The sequence below is a fragment of the Nematolebias whitei genome, chromosome 4 (genome assembly GCF_014905685.2).
Source record: "Nematolebias whitei isolate Nwh7 chromosome 4, NemWhi1, whole genome shotgun sequence".
Lineage (NCBI taxonomy): Eukaryota > Metazoa > Chordata > Actinopteri > Cyprinodontiformes > Rivulidae > Nematolebias > Nematolebias whitei.
Genome location: NC_056501.1, coordinates 48,032,422 through 48,051,089, shown reverse-complemented (window position 1 = coordinate 48,051,089; position 18,668 = coordinate 48,032,422).

The window sequence follows — 18,668 nt, the reverse complement described above, 5'->3', positions numbered from 1 at the left end:
CAGCCACTCACCAGCTCAGTAAAGCCCCTTGCTCCCAAAAGACTTTTTGAACACACAATCTGTCACATGAACTGAACAGCACACTCAGGTGAGAGATGTGGACACATTTTAGCGCGCCATAGAGTAAATTCAAAATTTAATCTGCATACAAGCGGTCCTAATTATATTGATACGATTGGAGTACCTAGGAGTGTTCCAGATGAATATAAGCTGACTGATTGGGTGGCTGCTGGGTTTGAGAGCTTCCCAATCTTCACCACCCTGTTCCCCATCATCCCTGATAGAAATTAAGAATTCATTACATCCATCATAATGTATTGTAACTGAATAATTTGGGTCGAGTTGCTGTAGAAGGACTGGATGAACAATTAGCTCCAACTTCACTTATGGCATTACAGAACCGGATGGCTCTGGACATGATCTTGGCTGAAAAAGGGGGTGTATGTGCTATGTTTGGTGAACAATGTTGCACTTTCATTCCAAACAATACTTCGCCTGATGGGTCAGTAACTCATGTGCTTGAGGGTCTTAAAACCCTGTCCAGATCAATGCACCAGCACTCTAGCCTGTAAAAAACCCTGGATGAGTGGCTGACTGGAAGTTTTGGTAAATGGAAAACTGCTGTTTTTTTTCTGTGTTTATCTCAATTGCAACTTTTTTAGGTATTATGGTAAACTGTGGATGTTGTATTCCTTGTTCAAGAGCCTTATGTAACCGCCTGATTACTGCAGCCATAAAGAAAACTGATATTGACCGTAGGATGCTGTCTTTGCTAGTTGGAGAGAACATTGATGATGAGGAGTTAGAAGCAATGCTTTAGATACTGGTGAAGGATGCTGCGTGCGATAGTAAAGTCACCATCATAAGGGTGTGAGGTGGTGCCGATATTTTCCCACTGCAATGACCTGTTTGCCCTGGGAGGTTTTTCCATCGGCATGCAGGTAGCATCCTAGGTAAAAATAATGAAAGACGAAAATTTGACACCCGTGTTATGAAAGTTTGCTTGCTGTTTTGATCTAATGCTTTGGTTGTAATGTATATCATCATGGTGTTGAATGATCTCTTTTTCTAAGAGATCAAAAGGGGGATTTGTAAGAATGGTTAGTAATTTCAGAGGGTCTAAGTCTTCATTATTAATTATTATTGGCATGTATGGTATAAAGGTGGTGTGTTGTTTACAAGAAAGCTTGAGTTAAGGCCAGTCAGCAGTAAAACAGGTCAGACCAGTTTAAGGTCTACATGTCCCGAATCACTAAAGCTGTTGAGAAAAACATATTACAAGAGTGAAGATTCCAGAAAAATGTGATCTAACAGGTGGTAAAACCAGGGAGTGTAAAAACAGACGAGCAGCTTACCACAGGCAGAATGGTTTGATCAGGAAGTGGAGCAGATCAATTCTCCACAGATCTGTGCTATTTTTCATATATTTTTGCTTGCTAAAAATAAACTTGTTAAAGTGTGAACGAGCCTGTGGTTCCTTCGAATTTACCACCCGGGAGAGGATGTGTGAAGCTGAGTCACAATCATCTACAGTAGTATCACTCTCCGAGCAATAATGGTCATAAAAGCTAGATGCATTGAAATAAATATAAAAAATGGGGAAGAACATTCATTTTAGCGCAGGGACCAGCGTTCAAAGTCTTCTTTAATTTTTAATAACAGGGGAGAAAAGTTGGCCTTAAAAAGGTCTTCAATTTTATGTGTAATATGAATTCCTACTTATGAAAAACTATTGTTAGCCCTTTTAAAGGGTAAGGCAAGCAGGGGAAGGGATTTGGCTGCTAGACTAATACGAAATAGCTCACTTTTGCCCAAATTTAGCTTATATCCTGATAATCGGCCAAAGTCCTAAAGCAAACATAGAATGACCGGAATAGCTGTTGGGAGATCAGAAACATCCATCTATCCATCCATCCATCCATCCATCCATTTTCTTCCGTTTATCCAGGGTCGGGTCGCGGGGGTAGCAGCCTAAGTAGGGAGGTCCAGACTTCCCTCTCCCCAGCCATTTGGGCCAGCTCGTCTGGGGGAATCCCAAGGCGTTCCCAGGCCAGCCGAGAAACATAGTCCCTCCAGCGTGTCCTGGGTCTTCCTCTGGGTCTCCTCCCAGTGGGACGTGTCCAGAACACCTCACCAGGGAGGCGTCCAGAAGGCATCCTAAACAGATGCCCAAGCCACCTCAACTGGCTCCTCTCGACGTGGAGAAACAGCGGCTCTACTCTGAGTCCCTCCCGGATGATCGAGCTTCTCACCCTATCTCTAAGGGAGAGCCCAGACACCCTGCGGAGAAATCTCATTTCGGCCGCTTGTATCCGAGATCTCATTCTTTTGGTCACAACCCAAAGCTCGGGACCATAGATGAGGGTAGGACCTCCTCCCTGACCCGGAGAGGGCACTCTACCCTTTTCCGGCTCAAGACCATGGCCTCGGATTTGGAGGAACTGATCTTCATCCCAGCCGCGTTGCATTCGGCTGCGAACCGCTCCAGCGAAAGCTGTAGATCATGATATGATGAAGCCAATAAGACCACATCATCTGCAGAAAGCAGAGACGCAATCCTAAGGCCACCAAAACAAATCCCCTCAACACCTTGGCTGCACCTAAAAATTCTGTCCATAAAAGTTATGAACAGAATCAGTGACAAAGGGCAACCTTGGCGGAGTCCAACTCTCACCAGGAACAAGCCCGACTTACTGCCGGCGATGCGGACCAGGCTCTGACACCGGTCATACAGGGACCTAACAGCCCATATCAAAGGGCCCGGTACCCCATACTCCCGGAGTACCCCCCACAGGGTTCCCCAAGGGATGCAGTCAAACACCTTCTCCAAGTCTACAAAGTACATGTAGACCGGTTGGGCAAACTCCCACGCACCCTCCAGGACCCTGCTGAGAGTGTAGAGCTGGTCCAGTGTTCCACGGCCAGGACAAAAACCGCACTGCTCCTCCTGAATCCGAGGTTCGACTATCCGACGGACCCTCTTCTCCAGAACCCCCGAGTAGACCTTACCAGGGAAGCTTAAGAGCGTGATTCCCCTGTAGTTGGAACACACTCTACGGTCCCCCTTTTTGATTAGGGGGACCACCACCCTGGTCTGCCAATCCAGGGGAACTTCCCCCGATGTCCACGCAATATTGCAGAGTCGCGTAAGCCAACACAACCCTACAATATCCAGAGCCTTAAGGAACTCCGGGTGAATCTCATCCACCCCTGGGGCCCTGCCACCGAGGAGCTTTTTAACCACCTCGGTGACCTCAGCACCAGAGATTGGTGGGCACAACCCAGAGTCCCCAGGCTCCGCTTCCTCAGTGGAAGACGTGCCATTGGGATTGAGGAGGTCTTCAAAGTATTCCGCCCACCGACCCACAACATCCCGAGTTGAGGTCAGCAGCACACCACTCCCACAATAAACAGTGTTGTTGGCATACCGCTTCCCCCCCTGAGACGACGGATGGTGGACCAGAATCGCCTCGAAGCTGTGCGGAAGTCATTCTCCATGGCCTCTCCGAACTCCTCCCATGCCCGAGTTTTTGCCTCAGCGACCACCCAAGCAAGTCGGTTGGACCGCCGGTACCCATCAGCTGCTTCCGGGGTCCCACAGGCCAAAAAGGCCCGATAGGACTCCTTCTTCAACCTGACAGCATCCCTCACCGACGGTGTCCATCAGGTTCGAGGGTTGCCGCCACGACAGGCACCGACAACCTTGCGGCCACAGCTCCGGTAAGCCGCCTCAACAATAGAGGCACGAAACATGGTCCACTCGGACTCAATGTCCCCCACCTCCCTCGGAACATGTTCGAAGGTCTCCCGGAGGTGGGAGTTAAAACTTTGTCTCACAGGAGACTCAGCCAGACGTTCCCAGCAAACCCTCACAATACGTTTGAGTCTGCCAGGTCTGACAGGCATCCTCCCCCACCATCGGAGCCAACTCACTACCAGGTAGTGATTAGTGGACAGCTCCGCCCCTCTCTTCACCCGAGTGTCTAAGACATGTGGCCGGAGATCAGATGAGACGATGACAAAGTCGATCATCGAACTGCGGCCTACGGTGTCCTAGTGCCAAGAGCACATATGGACACCCTTATGCCTGAACAAGGTGTTCGTTATTGACAAACCATGACGAGCACAGAAGTCCAACAACAGAACACCACTCTGGTTCAGATCAGTGGGGCCGTTCCTCCCAACCACACCCCTCCAGGTCTCACTGTCATTGCCCACATGAGTATTGAAGTCCCCCAGCAGAACAAGGGAGTCCCCAGAAGGTGCACTTTCCAGTACCCCCTCCAAGGACTCCAGAAAGGGTGGATAATCTGAACTGCCGTTTGGTGCATAAGCACAAACAACAGTCAGAACCTGTCCCCCCACACGTAGGCAGAGGGAGGCCACCCTCTCATTCACCGGGTGAACCCCAACACACAGGCACCAAGTTGGGGGGCAATAAGTATGCCCACTCCTGCTCGGCGCCTCTCACCAGGGGCAACTCCAGAGTGGAAGAGTATCCAGCCCCTCTCAAGGAAACTGGTTCCAGAGCCAGAGCCATGCGTAGAGGTGAGTCTGACTATTTCTAGCCGGAACCTCTCAGCCTCACACACCAGCTCAGGCTCCTTCCCCACCAGTGAGGTGACATTCCACGTCCCAATAGCCAGCTTCTGTAGCCGAGGATCAGATCGCCAGGGTCCCCACCCATGGCCACCACCCATCCCACATTGCACCCGATCCCTTTGGCCCCTCCCACTGGTGGTGAGCCCATGGGAAGGGGGACCCACGTCTCCTCTTCAGGCTATGCCCGGCCGAACTCCATGGGTAAAAGCCCGACCACCAGGCGCTCGCCCCGGTGACCCACGTCCGGGCAAGGAAACATTAGGTCCGTTTATTTTTCTCATCATCGGGTTTTTGGGCTGCACTTTGTCAGATCAGAAACATACAAATGTAAAACATCCGCGTAAAACGAGACTTTAACTTCTATACCATATTGTTGTATGCCTACATTTTCTGGGTTTGAACAAAGCGCGATGGCAAGCGTTTCGATGGCCAATGCAAATAAAAGGGGACGCAATGGGCATCCCTGTCTTGTTGAGTGATAGAGGGTCAAGTATTTTGATGGAGTATTGTTGGTTCTGACTGATGCTTGTGGATTAGAATAAAGCAGCTTGATCCAGGATAAAAAAGCATCACCCAAACCAATTTTTTTATCAGTGTAAAGTAAATAGGTCCAATCATCTCAGTCAAATGCCTTTCAGCATTGAGATAGATCAAAGCTTCCTGAGTATTGATAGACAAAGTATTGTGAATAATGTTCAGAAGTCACCTGATGTTGAAAGACGAGTGTCTATTTTGAATAAATTCAGTCTGGTCTAGATGAATTATAGTGGGTAGAACCATTTCAAGATGTAGAGCTAGAACCTTGGACAGCAGTTTGAAATCTACATTAAGAAGGCTTATGGGACGGTAGGATGAGCAAGAAAGAGGATAATGACCTTTTTTCAGAAGAAGAGAAATGGTAGCTTGACCTAGAGTTTGGGGCAGAACTCCAAGGGCAAAGGCCTCATTATACACATCTAATAGTAATGGTGCAAGTTTATCCTCAAATGTTTTGTAGAACTCTGAAGGAAACCCGTCAGGGCCCGGGCATTTGCCTCCCTGGAGAGACTGCATTGCTGTTTTAAGTTCCAGTAGAGTAATGGGTTTTCCTAATTTAGTAGAAATGTGCTGTTCAATCTTAGGAATGTCCAGATTAGCAAATAAATTGTCAAGATCTGCAACTGAGGGTGTAAATTCAGAAGAATAAAGTGCCTTGTAAAATTTCTCAAATCCAAAGTTAATCTGGACTGGATCAGATGTCGTTCCCATATCTGTTTGAACCTGGGAAATTTGTCGCGAGGCCGATGCCTGTCGAAGCTGATGTGCCAGCATTTTGCTGGCTTTATCGCCATGTTCAAAAAAACAGTACATTTGATTGTTTGTAATATGAGTTCTGTTGTCTTGTTGTGTCATAAGTATATCAAATTCAGACTACAACGTCAGGTGTTCTTTATAAACATTAGGGGCAGGGAAGGATACATTCATATTATCAAGCTGCAAAATTTGCTGTCTAAGGCTGAACAATTTCTCATTTATTAATTTCCCTTCGTGATGAACAAAAGAGATTATCTCTCCCCTAATATAAGCTTTAAGTGATTCCCAGAGAAGGGCAGTGGAGACCCCTGGGGTTCTATAGATGGACAAAAAATCTATCCATTTGGAAATGTGGTCTGCAAAGCTGCACTCTGAGAGGAGACAAGTGTTTAGCCATGGGGGGGGGGGGGGGGGGGCTCGGACAACAGTTTGTTCAACTTAACATCCATTAAAAGTGGGACATGATCAGGGATAGTTATGGCATTATATCTGCAAAGCGACAATAATGATAGCAGTCTTTTTTCAATCAGAAAAAGGTCAATACGAGAGAATGTGTGATGTACAGGTGAGAAAAACGAGTACTCTCTTTTGAAGGGTTAAGAAAACACCACGCGTCTGATATTGCAAAGTCCTGCATAAAGGATTGAGTAACTTTGGCTGCTCGAGAGGGTGTGGTTGGTCTTGAAGAGGAGCGGTCTAGCTTAGGGTAAAGTCAACAGTTAAAGTCCCCACCTAATGTTAAATAGTGTGCAGTTAGGTCTTGCAAACGAGAAAAAAAGTTTCTGTAGAATGCCTCATCATCACATTTGGATGCATAAACGTTAGCTAGCACTACAGGTAAGCCCTGAATTGTCCCAACAACAATAATGTACCTGCCGTTTTGGTCCGAGATAATTTTATCAGAAAGAAAAGGGACTGATTTGTGTAGAAAGATGGCTGTACTTCTGACCTTGGCGGATTATTATTTTTTTTTAATTTACCCTTTATTTATACAGGTAGTCTCATTGAGCCACAATAACTCATTTTCAAGAGAGACCTGTTTAGGGAGCAGATGGGGGGTTAACGGCCTTGTTCATGGGCCCAGAGTGGGGCGAATAAGGGTAGGGGCAAATGTGGGTGCTTCACCTACCCCACCCACATTTTTGATGTTGTTGGTACTGGGGCGTGAACCAGCGATCTTCCGATCGCAGGCCCACCTCTCTAACCTCTGCGCCACAACTCCCCCTAAATTATGTATGTATATCATCATGTATCATGTCTATTTATGTGCTATGTTGTGGTAGGTTTTTTGATGCCTCAAATTGTGCCCAGTCTAGGACAAGGTGTGAGAGAACTTTTTTATACCGTCTCTCCTCATGTTTGCCTCCCTTTTCTTATCTAAGCAAAAATATTATTCTGAATAAGTATAAGAGGGCCGCGCTAATTAGCAGCAGCTTTGTGCACTGCGTCCATCTTTCGGACAACTGTACGTACATGTTCTCGTTGTATCTCGGCGCAATGATAATAAAGATTATTCTGATTCTGAAAAAGATGAGTAAAAGATTTGGCCCACCCAACCCTTCCTCAGCTTCAGGTGCTCCAGGTTTTTGAGATAGGTTTCTTGTAAAAAAAAAAAAAAAAAACTTTTGCTCCTAGCTGGTGAAGGCGGTCCAACCTTACCCCGTTTGATAGGATTGTTGAGCCCTTTGCAGTTAAAACTGGCAAACTGGAGGTCCCCTCCTATCAGAGACGAAGACATAACAAAATGTTAAATGGATTAAAAAAAAATTAGCAATCTGAGCATTTGGTTGACAAGTGAGGTGGATAGAAAATATAGCATGAAAGAGAGATGGAGGCTTTGCATCATAAAAAACAAAACCAACATGAAAAAATTCAAAGAACACAATGAACATTTTGCAGAAGCATCCCCCCAACGGGATGCACGAAACCCCCCACCCAAAGTAAGAACATCCATAGTATGATCTTCAAAAGGCCCTAGAAGAGGTCTGCACGCGAAATACAAAAAAAAAAAAAAAAAACATAATAAAACCTCTTCATGTAGAGTGTGATTAATGGTAACTTGATACAATGCATGTCACCAATACTGTAACAAAGTAAAGATACCTTGTTTGTGCCTTTTTGAAGGAGTAAATTAAAAAGCAAATTAAAATATTCTTTTCATAACAATCAAAGAGTCACCATGTTTAAAGGGAGTAACAACCATGGCCACCAGTCTTCTAACATTTTGACAATGCAACATCATTGTTATAGAACCATAATGGGAGATGTAAAGCCAGCCCCGGCATGTCCATGCGCAGCAACTTTAGCTTGTAGCAAGACGTGGGCGGACACAACCTCCCTCTTCACAACTGTACATATCATTTCGGCTATTTTATTCAGAATGTCCGAGCGCAACCCAGCTAGCATCACGTCCATGCTCTCCAGCAGATGATCATTAGCATCAGGTTCAGAGTTAGCTTTAGGGTCCGGTGACTGACATGATTTACCGTGGCCTACCTTGGAGGTGTCGGATTTCTCCGAGATGGAAGAAGGCAGTTCTAGTAACATTTTTAATGTGGGGGATAAAAGACATGTCCTGATCAAAAATAACACCAAGATTTTTAACATTAGAGCTGGAGGACAGATTAATGCCATCTAAGGAGGGAGAAAGACTGAAAAATTAATTCCTAAGGTGCTCAGGTCCAAAAACCAAAACCTCATTCTTGTCTGTGTTCAACAGGAGAAAATTAAGGGTCATCCAGGTTTTTATGTCTTTAAGACATGCTTGTAGTCTAAGTAGCTGATTTGATTCATTGGGTTTAATGGACAAATATAATTGTGTGTCATCAGCATAACAATGAAAATTTATCCCATGCTGTTTAATAACTTTACCTAATGGAAGCATAGAGTATTGACACAAGCATTGAGCCCTGAGGAACTCCATGACTAACTTTGGTGTATGAAGAAGATTTATTATTTAAATTTATAAACTGGAATCTATCAGATAGATATCATTTTAAAAATTTTTAGAGCTGTTCCTGTAATCCCAATATCATATTCAAGCCTCTGCAGTAAAATATTGTGATCAATCGTATCAAATGCTGCACTGAGGTCTAACAGGACCAGTATGGACACAAGTCCATTGTCTGAGGCCATGAGAACATCATTAGTTACTTTTACTAGTGTTGTTTCTGTGCTATGATAAGCTCTAAACCCTGACTGAAACTCTTCAAAAAATTATTTCTTTGTAGATGTTCACGCAACTGACCTGCAACTATTTTCTCTAGAATTTTTTAGATGAAAGTTAGATTAGATATAGGTCTATAGTTGGTCAGAAATTCTGAATCAAGATCAGACTTCTTAAGTAAAGGTTTAATTACAGCAACCTTAAAACGCTGTGGTACATAACCATCCATTAAAGACAAATTAAGTAGATCCAAAATGTGGTCATTAATTAGGGGAAATACATCTTTAAACAGTCTGGTTGGGATGGGATCTAGCAGGCATGTGGATGCTTTGGATTAGGTTATTATTTTTGACAATTCAGAGAGCTCAACAGGACAAAAACTGTCCAAACATAAATCAGGCTCTAGTGAAATTTTTAAAATTGCCTAATTTGACAGGGGACTAGAGATAGTAGAAGGAAGGATGGTTTGAATTTTTTCTCTAATTGAAATAATTTTATTTATAAAGAATCTCATGAAGTCATCACTACTTATAGTTGTAGGGATACATGGTTCAACAGAAATGGGACTTTTAATTAGTCTGGCAATAGTACTAAACAGAAACCTGGGGTTATTATTATTCTCCTCTATTAAAGATGAGTAATATAAAGTTCTAGCTTTACAGAGAGCTTTTTTATATGTTAGCAGACTATCCTTCCAAGTTAAATAAAATTCTTCAACATTAGTAGAGCGCCATTTTCTCTCTTGGTTTCTAGATGCCTGTTTAAAGTACGTAACTCAGAATTGAACCAAGGAGCCAGTTTCCTCTGATTATTACTTTCTTTTTCAGTGGAGCAATTTTATCAAGTGAAGTTTACATTAAAGTTGTAAGATGATCAACTAGATGATCTAAGTCACTGTTCTCTGATGCATTACTCTGCAAGAGCAGACTGTAATTCTTGAGGAAACTGAAGTCCTTCAGTATTTGCAGCAAGATGATGCATATCTTCTATAAGTCTGTTGTAGAGAGTGCTATCTCTTCTGCCATCATCTGCCAGAGTAGCAGTACCAGAGCAAGTGACTTAAAAAAGATCAACAAGCTCATAAAGAAGGCTGGCTTTGTTCTGGGGACTCCTCTAGAACCTTTGAAGATGATTATTCAAGGAAGGATTCTTCATAAAATGAAGAACATTATAGACAACCCTCAGCACCCTCTTCATCAGACTGTCATACAACAACAGAGTGTCTTCAGTCAGAGTGTGAGTGTGACATCTGCTGCAGCTTTCCTCCTCAAGATAGCCGCTAATCAGCACCACCTGAAGGTCATCTCGCAGTTGAGGTTCCACCCTACTTAAGGCTGCAGTTGGATGTCACTCATCACCAGAGCATTATCCACTAATGGTACACTTTGTCTCTGGCCTATTTTAGTCTCTAGTGCAAAATACTAAAACCTTCTCTTATGGTTACAACTTACCTGCATACTTGGATCCTGTTGTGCCTTGGTCCTCCTGCGGTTCCACTCTTCGGTTCCTGTCGTGCCTTGGTCCTCTTTCAGTTCCACTCCTTGGTCCCTGTCGTGCCTTGGCTCCCCTTCGGTCCCTCGTGCCTTACCTTCTAGCCACACGCCTGCTCACCTTCACTCCTGGAGTCCTCTTTGGATCCCCCTCGACCATCCTCCAAACTGTAAGACAGAACCATTGGACTTAATATCATCTCATACTATTCTCCAGCCAGATTCACCCGACCCTCTCCTTCCTCCTCAGGGATCCAGCTGTTCGCGGGTCATTCACTGTACATAAATAAACACTGTCAATTTGTATCTTTGAGTCTTGCCTCATTTTCATGGTCTCGTATCACTCTGGATTCCCCGTGTCATAACAGAAATGCTCCAACCAAATAAGACACAGAATGAGACCATGGATGAGGAGGCTTCCTCTTCTCAGGTGGAGCGCATTAGCAAATTGAAGGAGATGCTCCAACAAGTCCTCATTCAACTCATCACCTCCCAGAAGAACATGCAGGAGCTCAGAGGTATGGTCTTCTCCATAAATCAAAAGCTCGCCTCTCCTCGTGCAGCTTCCACCTCTTCTTCAGCGTCGAGTCCTCCTAGGACAGAACCTGCCCCCGACACCTCGTTGCAACAGGTAATTGTCAAACCCTCTGAATATTTCTCAGGAGACCCTGATCACTGCGGGGGATTCCTCCTCCAGTGTAAACTGGTATTCAAGGAAGCTCCCTAACTCTACGCTACAAGTTTCACCAAAATAACCTACTTCATCAGTCAACTCAAGGGCGACTCTCTCAAGTGGGCCAATTCATATTTACACTTCCATGAAGTGGAGTCTGTCCCTTTTGAACTATTTTTGAAAGAGTTTTGTAGGATATTTGACTGTCCCTAATGCATACATATTTTATGGGCGTCGCAAAAATTGCAACAGAAACGGCTCGAGAGCGCCACCTAGAAATATTCAAAATACCCTCCGCATTAACCTTAGTTTTTCGAAGAAAAATTAAATTTAGAACGCTTGTACAATTCCCCAAGATGCACAGAAAATCCTCTGGCACCAACGTTGTACGATAAACAGTAAGGTGGCCATTTTGGAATGTCGTCCCAAATCTCACACCTTTTTGGCGGTTTACAGCCTACACATATGAACAAACTCCTAGGGATTTCGCTCAATCGGTTTCAAACTTGGCCATTTTGGTCAAAAGGCATAAGGGATGAAAAGTTATCTAAACAGTGCAAACCGAAGCATGATGAAGGGGCGGGGCCAGACCTCAAATTTTGACATCTCACCATGAAAAATGAAACACTAATAGCTCCTACACGAAAACTGGCTGAGACATCAAACCTTCAGTGATTGATCCACATCCGGTCCCCTGCAAGACTGAAGGTCAAATGATGACATCACTTAAGCCACGCCCCATGACAACAGGAAGTGTAAAGTTTTACATTGAACGGTCCCTATCTGACCCCTGTTACCTGATCAGCATGATAGTGTGTCCAGTGACCCAAGACATGTTGGTGTAACTTGCTTTCCAACACTGACAGTTTTGGGTGGAGCATGTGGGCGTCACGATGTGGCGAAGTACAACGTAATGCCGTCGCCATTCGTTTGGCTCTAAATTCCACAGATTTGAACCGAGGTTCACCAAAAACAGTATGATCGATCATTATCCACCCATTGAACAGGAATCCATGACAATTGGCCAATAGCCTCCACAGCGCCCCCTAGAATATTTTAAAACCTCAGCTCCAAGCCATTTTTTGACTGATGATTCTGAAACTCGGCGAACATCTGTATCTTGTCAGGACCTATGAAAAAGTCTCTTGGAGCCCTGATCCAAACTCAACAGGAAGTCAGCCATTTTTGGTCAAACGGTCATTTTTGAGCACTTCTAATGGCAAATTTGAACGAATTCCTACTAGGGATTTTGAGTGATTGCCTTCAAAATTGGTTCATATGCCCTTACAATATTGAGGAGAAAAAGTTATCAAAAGCTTTCGGTTTCGTTTAGGTTAAAGGGGCGTGGCCAGGCTTCAAAGTTGTACTTCACGCCATAAATTTACAAACGCTATAACTTTCATACTGAAAGATCAAAATGTACCAAACTTGGCATGACTCATCTCTGTTGAATACCCGACGATCCACTGTGGTCATATTTTTATGTCATCAAAGCCCCACCCCCTCAGAACAGGAAGTCTATTTTTTTACTTGGAATGCTCACTCTTCGATACCCTTGACATAATCAGGATGATCCTGTCTTAGAATACAAATAAGATGGTTTGACGTTATGTAAATTACAAGCCGTTGTAGTTGGAGGATGTGGGTGTGGCAGCGTGACGAATCAAGAAGTGACGCCGTTGCAATACGTTTGGCTCTAAATTGTACAGATCTGAGCCGAGGTGCACCAAAATCCCTATGATCGATCATTATCCACCCCTTGAACAGGTATCCATGAAAAGTGGCCAATAGCCTCCACAGCGCCACCTAGATTATTCCTACAGTTATATCTCTGTGATACAACACCCAATCTGTTGCAGATTTATGGTACATCATCAGTGAGCACTTTTAGACACATTGATATTGTAGTTTAACATGTGACCCTAGTGTGCCCCCTAGATTATTCCAACAGTTATATCTCAATGATAAATCATCATATCTGCACCAGATTTTTGGTGCATCATCTGTGAGCATTTCTAGACACATTGTTATTGTTGTTTAACATTTGACTCAAGTGCGCCCCTAGATTATTCAAACTGTTATATCTCAATGATATATTATCTGATATGCACCAGATTTTTTGTGCGTGATAGGTGAGCACTTCTATATACCTTTGTGTTGTTATTTAACATTTGACTCGAGTGCACCCCTAGATTATTCCAACAGTTATATCTCAGTGATATCCATTCTGCACCAGATTTTTGGTGCATCATTAGTGAGCACTTATAGACACATTGGTAATATTTTTTAACATTTGACTCAAGTGCGCCCCCTAGATTATTCAAAATGTTATAGCTCAATGATATATTATCCGATCTGTACCAGATTTTTGGTGACTGATAGGTGAGCACGTCTATATAAGTTTGTATTATTTAACATTTGATTCCAGTGCGCCCCCAGATTATTCCAACAGTTGTATCTGAGTGAAATATCATCCAATATGTACCATATTTATTGAACGTGATCAGTGAGCATTTATAGACAAATTAATATTGTTCTTTAACATTTGACTCAAGTGCGCCCCCTAGATTATTCCAACAGTTATATCTTAGTGATACATCATCCGATCTGAACCAGATTTTTGGTTCATAAATATTGAGCACGTCTATACGCATTGATATTGTGGTGTCACATATGACTCAAGAGTGCCCCCTAGATTATTTAATCAGTTATATCTCAGTGATATATCATCCGATCTGGACCAGATTTTTGGTGCGTCATTAGTGAGCATGTCTACACACATTGATATTGTGGTTTAACATGTGACTCAAGTGCGCCCCCTACATTATTTAATCAATTATATCTTAGTGAATTATCATCCAATATGTACCAGATTTATTGTGCATGATCAGTGAGCACTTCTAGACACATTGATGTTGTAGTTTAACATTTGACTCAATTGCACCCCCAAAAATTCCAATAGTTATATCTCAGTTATATATCATGGAATATGTACCAGATATATTGCGTGTGATCAATTAAGCATTCTACACACATTGGTATTGTTGTTTAACAATTGACTCCAGTGCACCCCCTAGATTATTCCAACAGTTTTATCTCAGTGATACATCATCTGATCTAGACCAGATTTTTCATGATTCATCAGTGAGTACTTGTAGACACACTGGTATTGTTGATTCATGACTTGACTTAAGCCCGGACCACTCAGTGAAGAAACTGATGATTATTGGGCGACTCTTCCAGATTGGCATTGCGTAAGATATAAGACTGAAACTGGATTCGATAACTGTTGATTACCACATATGACATGTTGAAAAGTCTAAAGGAAGTCCTTTACATCCGCGGCAAAACAGGAAGTGACAATAACTCCCATCTGGACGGTCCGATTTTGGCCAAACTTGTAAGGCTTGCAGACGGACTCATACTGATATGGGTGGAAGGTGATTGCAAAGTTTTGGCATGTGCGCACCCTGGTGGACGCGTGCCAGAATGGCACAATAGCATTTGCGATGGTGACTGGGAGGTGTTGCTGGCGCTCTGGCGGTCGCAGTTGATGTCGAATGTTGGGCGAATGCGCAACCCGGTGAACGAGCACGGGACAGGTGCGAGAGCATTCACGATGGCGACAGGGCGGAGTCGCTGGGGCGCATTGCTGCAAGGGCCTTCAATGCTGCTTGTAGCTTTAATTGGAATTGTGATGTGTTGATGAGTTATTAGTAAGTTAAACTTGTTTTGTTGTCGAGTCTTGGACTTGACATACTGTGCTAAGTGTGCTTGATCTGTACAGTCCACCACTTGCTGAAGTGTGGTCTGATCTAGGCACATTGTTAGTTTTTGTTTAATGTGCTCTTCTTTGCCCTTGAAGGCCTCAATAGTAAAATTGGTCTGTCTCTTGTATTTTGGGGTTTAAAAGCCACTGGGATGTTGTGTTTAGCAAATAAATGTCTCAGTTTCTCTGACACTCCCTCAACATACGGAATGACCACTGGTCTGGGACTGGGTTCCTCCTTTTCACTTGGTGGCTGACTGGAGTCCTGTTTGGGTTTCTTCTCTGCTTTCAGGAAGGCCCAGTTAAGATATCCACATTGCTCTAGAGCCTGTCTTGTGTGTAATTTCTCCTTCTGCCTGGCTCCTGAGTTAGTGGGGACGCTGTCTGCTCTGTGGTACAGAGGCCTGATGACTCCTAACTTGTACTCCAAAGGGTGATGGGAGTGAAACTGCAAATACTGGTCTGTGTTGGTGGGTTTGCTGTACACCTCAGTTTGCAAATGTCCTGTATCAGAGACTGAGACCTCACAGTGCAAGAAAGCCAACCTGCCATTTTTTTACATCTTCTCGTGTGAACTTGATGTATTTATCCACAGAGTTGATGTGGTCAGTAAAATGTTGGAATACCTGAGATTTAAATTTAACCCAGGTGTCATCAACATACATGAACCAATGACTTGGTGGTGTCCCTGAAAAGGATGTCAAGGCTCTCTTTTCTACCTCCTCCATGTACATGTTGGCAACAATAGGAGAAACTGGAGACCCCATAGCACACCCATGTTTCTGCTTATAATATTGCTCCCCATATGTGAAGTAGGTTGACTGCAGGCACAGTTTCAAGAGTTGACACAGTTGTTCTGTGGAAAGCGTGGTCCTGCTGCTCAGAGTGGTGTCTGATTTTAATTTTAAACTGGCCACCTCTACTGCCTCATCAACAGGAATACACGTAAAGAGTGATGTGACATAAAAAGAGACCATTGTTTCATCAGTCTCCATGATGACATCCCTCACCTTATACACAAAGTCCATTGTGTTCTGTATGTGATGTTCTGAGCTGCTAACTAAAGGGATGTTTACAATGTTTCCAAATATCTGGCGTCTGTACTCATAGAAAGGCTTACCACTTGGTCCGTATTAAAGAGGGTGACAAGTGGAAAGCAGCGTTCAGGACACCACTCGACCACTTCAAATATCTTGTAATTCCCTTTGGATTGACTAATGCCCCAGCCATTTTGCAGGCTCTCGTTAACGACATACTAAGAGACTTTATTGGGGACTTTGTATTTGTTTATTTTGATGACACTCATCTACTCTCATAACGAAGCTGAACACACCAGACACGTTCGTACTGTTCTTCAACGACTCTATGAAAACAAATTATTTGTTAAAGGCAAGAAATGTGAATTCTACATTCCCACCCTCTCCTTTTTGGGTTTTATCTTCCAGCCACACGCATGGTCGCCTTCACTCCTGGAGTCTTCTTTGGATCCCCCTCGACCATCCTCCAAACTGTAAGACAGAACCATTGGAATCAATATCATCTCCTACTATTCTCCAGCCAGAACCACCTGATCGTCTCCTTCCTCCTCAGAGCTCCAGCTGTTCGCGGGCCATTCACTGTACATAAATAAACACTGTCAATTTGTATCTCTAAGTCTTGCCTTGTTTTCGTGGTCTCGCATCACTCTGGGTTCCCCGTGTCGTAACACAGAGGCTTCTTCAGATCTGTTGTAAGACAGACCACTACAAGACATCCTTCCTGCCCACAGCCATCAGTATCTATAACAACCCTTTAATGAATCCAGAATGATGAGTTACAACAACACATAATTTTCCTCTGGGATTAATAAAGTATTTCCAAATTGAATTCAAATGAACAGAATTTTCAATATGACTTTGATTTTATGTTTCTCTGACCTTTCTTCCAGATGATTCTGTGACTTTTCTTCTACATGATTCTGTTACTTTTGTTTCGTTTACTTATTTAATTTTATTCTGTATGGGTTTATGACTTTAGTCTTGTTTATGATTTCTGTTATTTGGAGTTTGTTTAACAGAATTTAATGACATGGCTTGTTCCATTTTGGATAAACAACCTCTTTGTTCTGTAATGTTATTCCGTTTTTTTTTGTTTCCATATATGACCTTTTTTTAACTTCATTATGACTTTTGTTTTGTATGGTTCTGTGACCTGTTTTGTATGATCACATGACTTTTCTTCTTCATAGGAGCTTGACTTTTATTCTTTATAATTCTATGATTTTCAACTGTATCATTATAAAACTTGTTCCTTTGTATAGGTTTATGATGTTTGTTTAATTTATTTCTGACTTTTGTTTAATATGGTTTAATTACCTTTTGTTTTGTATGGTAAATGTTTATGGCTTTTGTTCTGTATCGTTTGGTCATGTTTTTATACATACCTTTCAGTCTGTGCACCTTTGGTTCATTTACGTCTAATTTATATTTTCCTACCTTTTATTCTTTGGCACTGATTAGACCAGTTTAACTGGTCCTGAAGCAGACTGTATGGTCTGTGCATCAGTCAAAGAGTACCATTTAATCTCATCTTTCCTTTTAATCTGTCACTAACGCACGCACACACACATGCACACACACATTGTATAATTCTAGTGTTCAGGATTGTATTAGCTCGAGTGGGGAAGGTACTTAACACTGAAAGGACTGAAATCACTTCCCAAGGGAGCTTTTATATAATGTGTGTGTGGGGGTTGCACGCGCGTGTGTGTGTAAGAAACTATTGTTAGCCGTGTAGCTTTTTGATTTCAGTGCACTTTAAGCTGGAGGAAGTGTGTTAGCAGCTGTGGGGCAGCAGGGACTCAGGCCCCTGCCTTGATTTAATGTGGAGAATTGGTTGTGGCTGTATTGAATCGGACTGGTGCCCATATTGTTCGGCTGCAGGGGATTACACATTTAGCAGCGAGTGATCTGGCTTCAGTTCGAACGCCTCGTTCTTATCAGCAACTGGGAACCCAGTCTCTCTGCCACATTCACAGCCTCCAATACACTTTAATTGAATTTCTTTTTAGAGACAGAGAGGCTCAGACGGCTCATGGCATTCAATTTACCACCTCCTCTGTCAACGTTTAGACACCCCCCCTCAACCTCGAAAGAAGAAAAGAGGTACCCCCCGTCTACAAAAGGAAACTTGCAAATACCATATTTATCTCTCTTCTGCCTCCCTCCCTCTCTCTTCCTGCGCTCTGCTATCCATGTCAGTTATTATATCATTTCAATGAATACTCACCAGGAAATGGGCTTATCATCACGGCAAAATATCTATTTCTTTCAGGCGTTGATTTAGTGTGTTTAAAGCCCATGGTGAGGACAGACAGACTGTCAACTCAGTAAAGCAGTGATACTATCGTCCTGGAGCTGAAATACTGATGAATGGAGACACGGGAAGGAGAAAAGGATGGGAGGTAAAAAAAAAAAGTAGAGAACAGGAGTGTGGGAATGAAAAGATGCAAGCAGTTTTAAGTACAAAAGAAAGCAAGAAGAATAAAGAAGTAATAAGAAAATCAAGGACTGAGACCAGAACAGGAGAAATTACAGGTATATATAAAAAAAAGAAAACCAAAAAAAATCAGCTTCTACCACAGTATCCATCCATCCATTATCTTCTATTCGCTTCTTCCATTTTGGGTCGCCCATG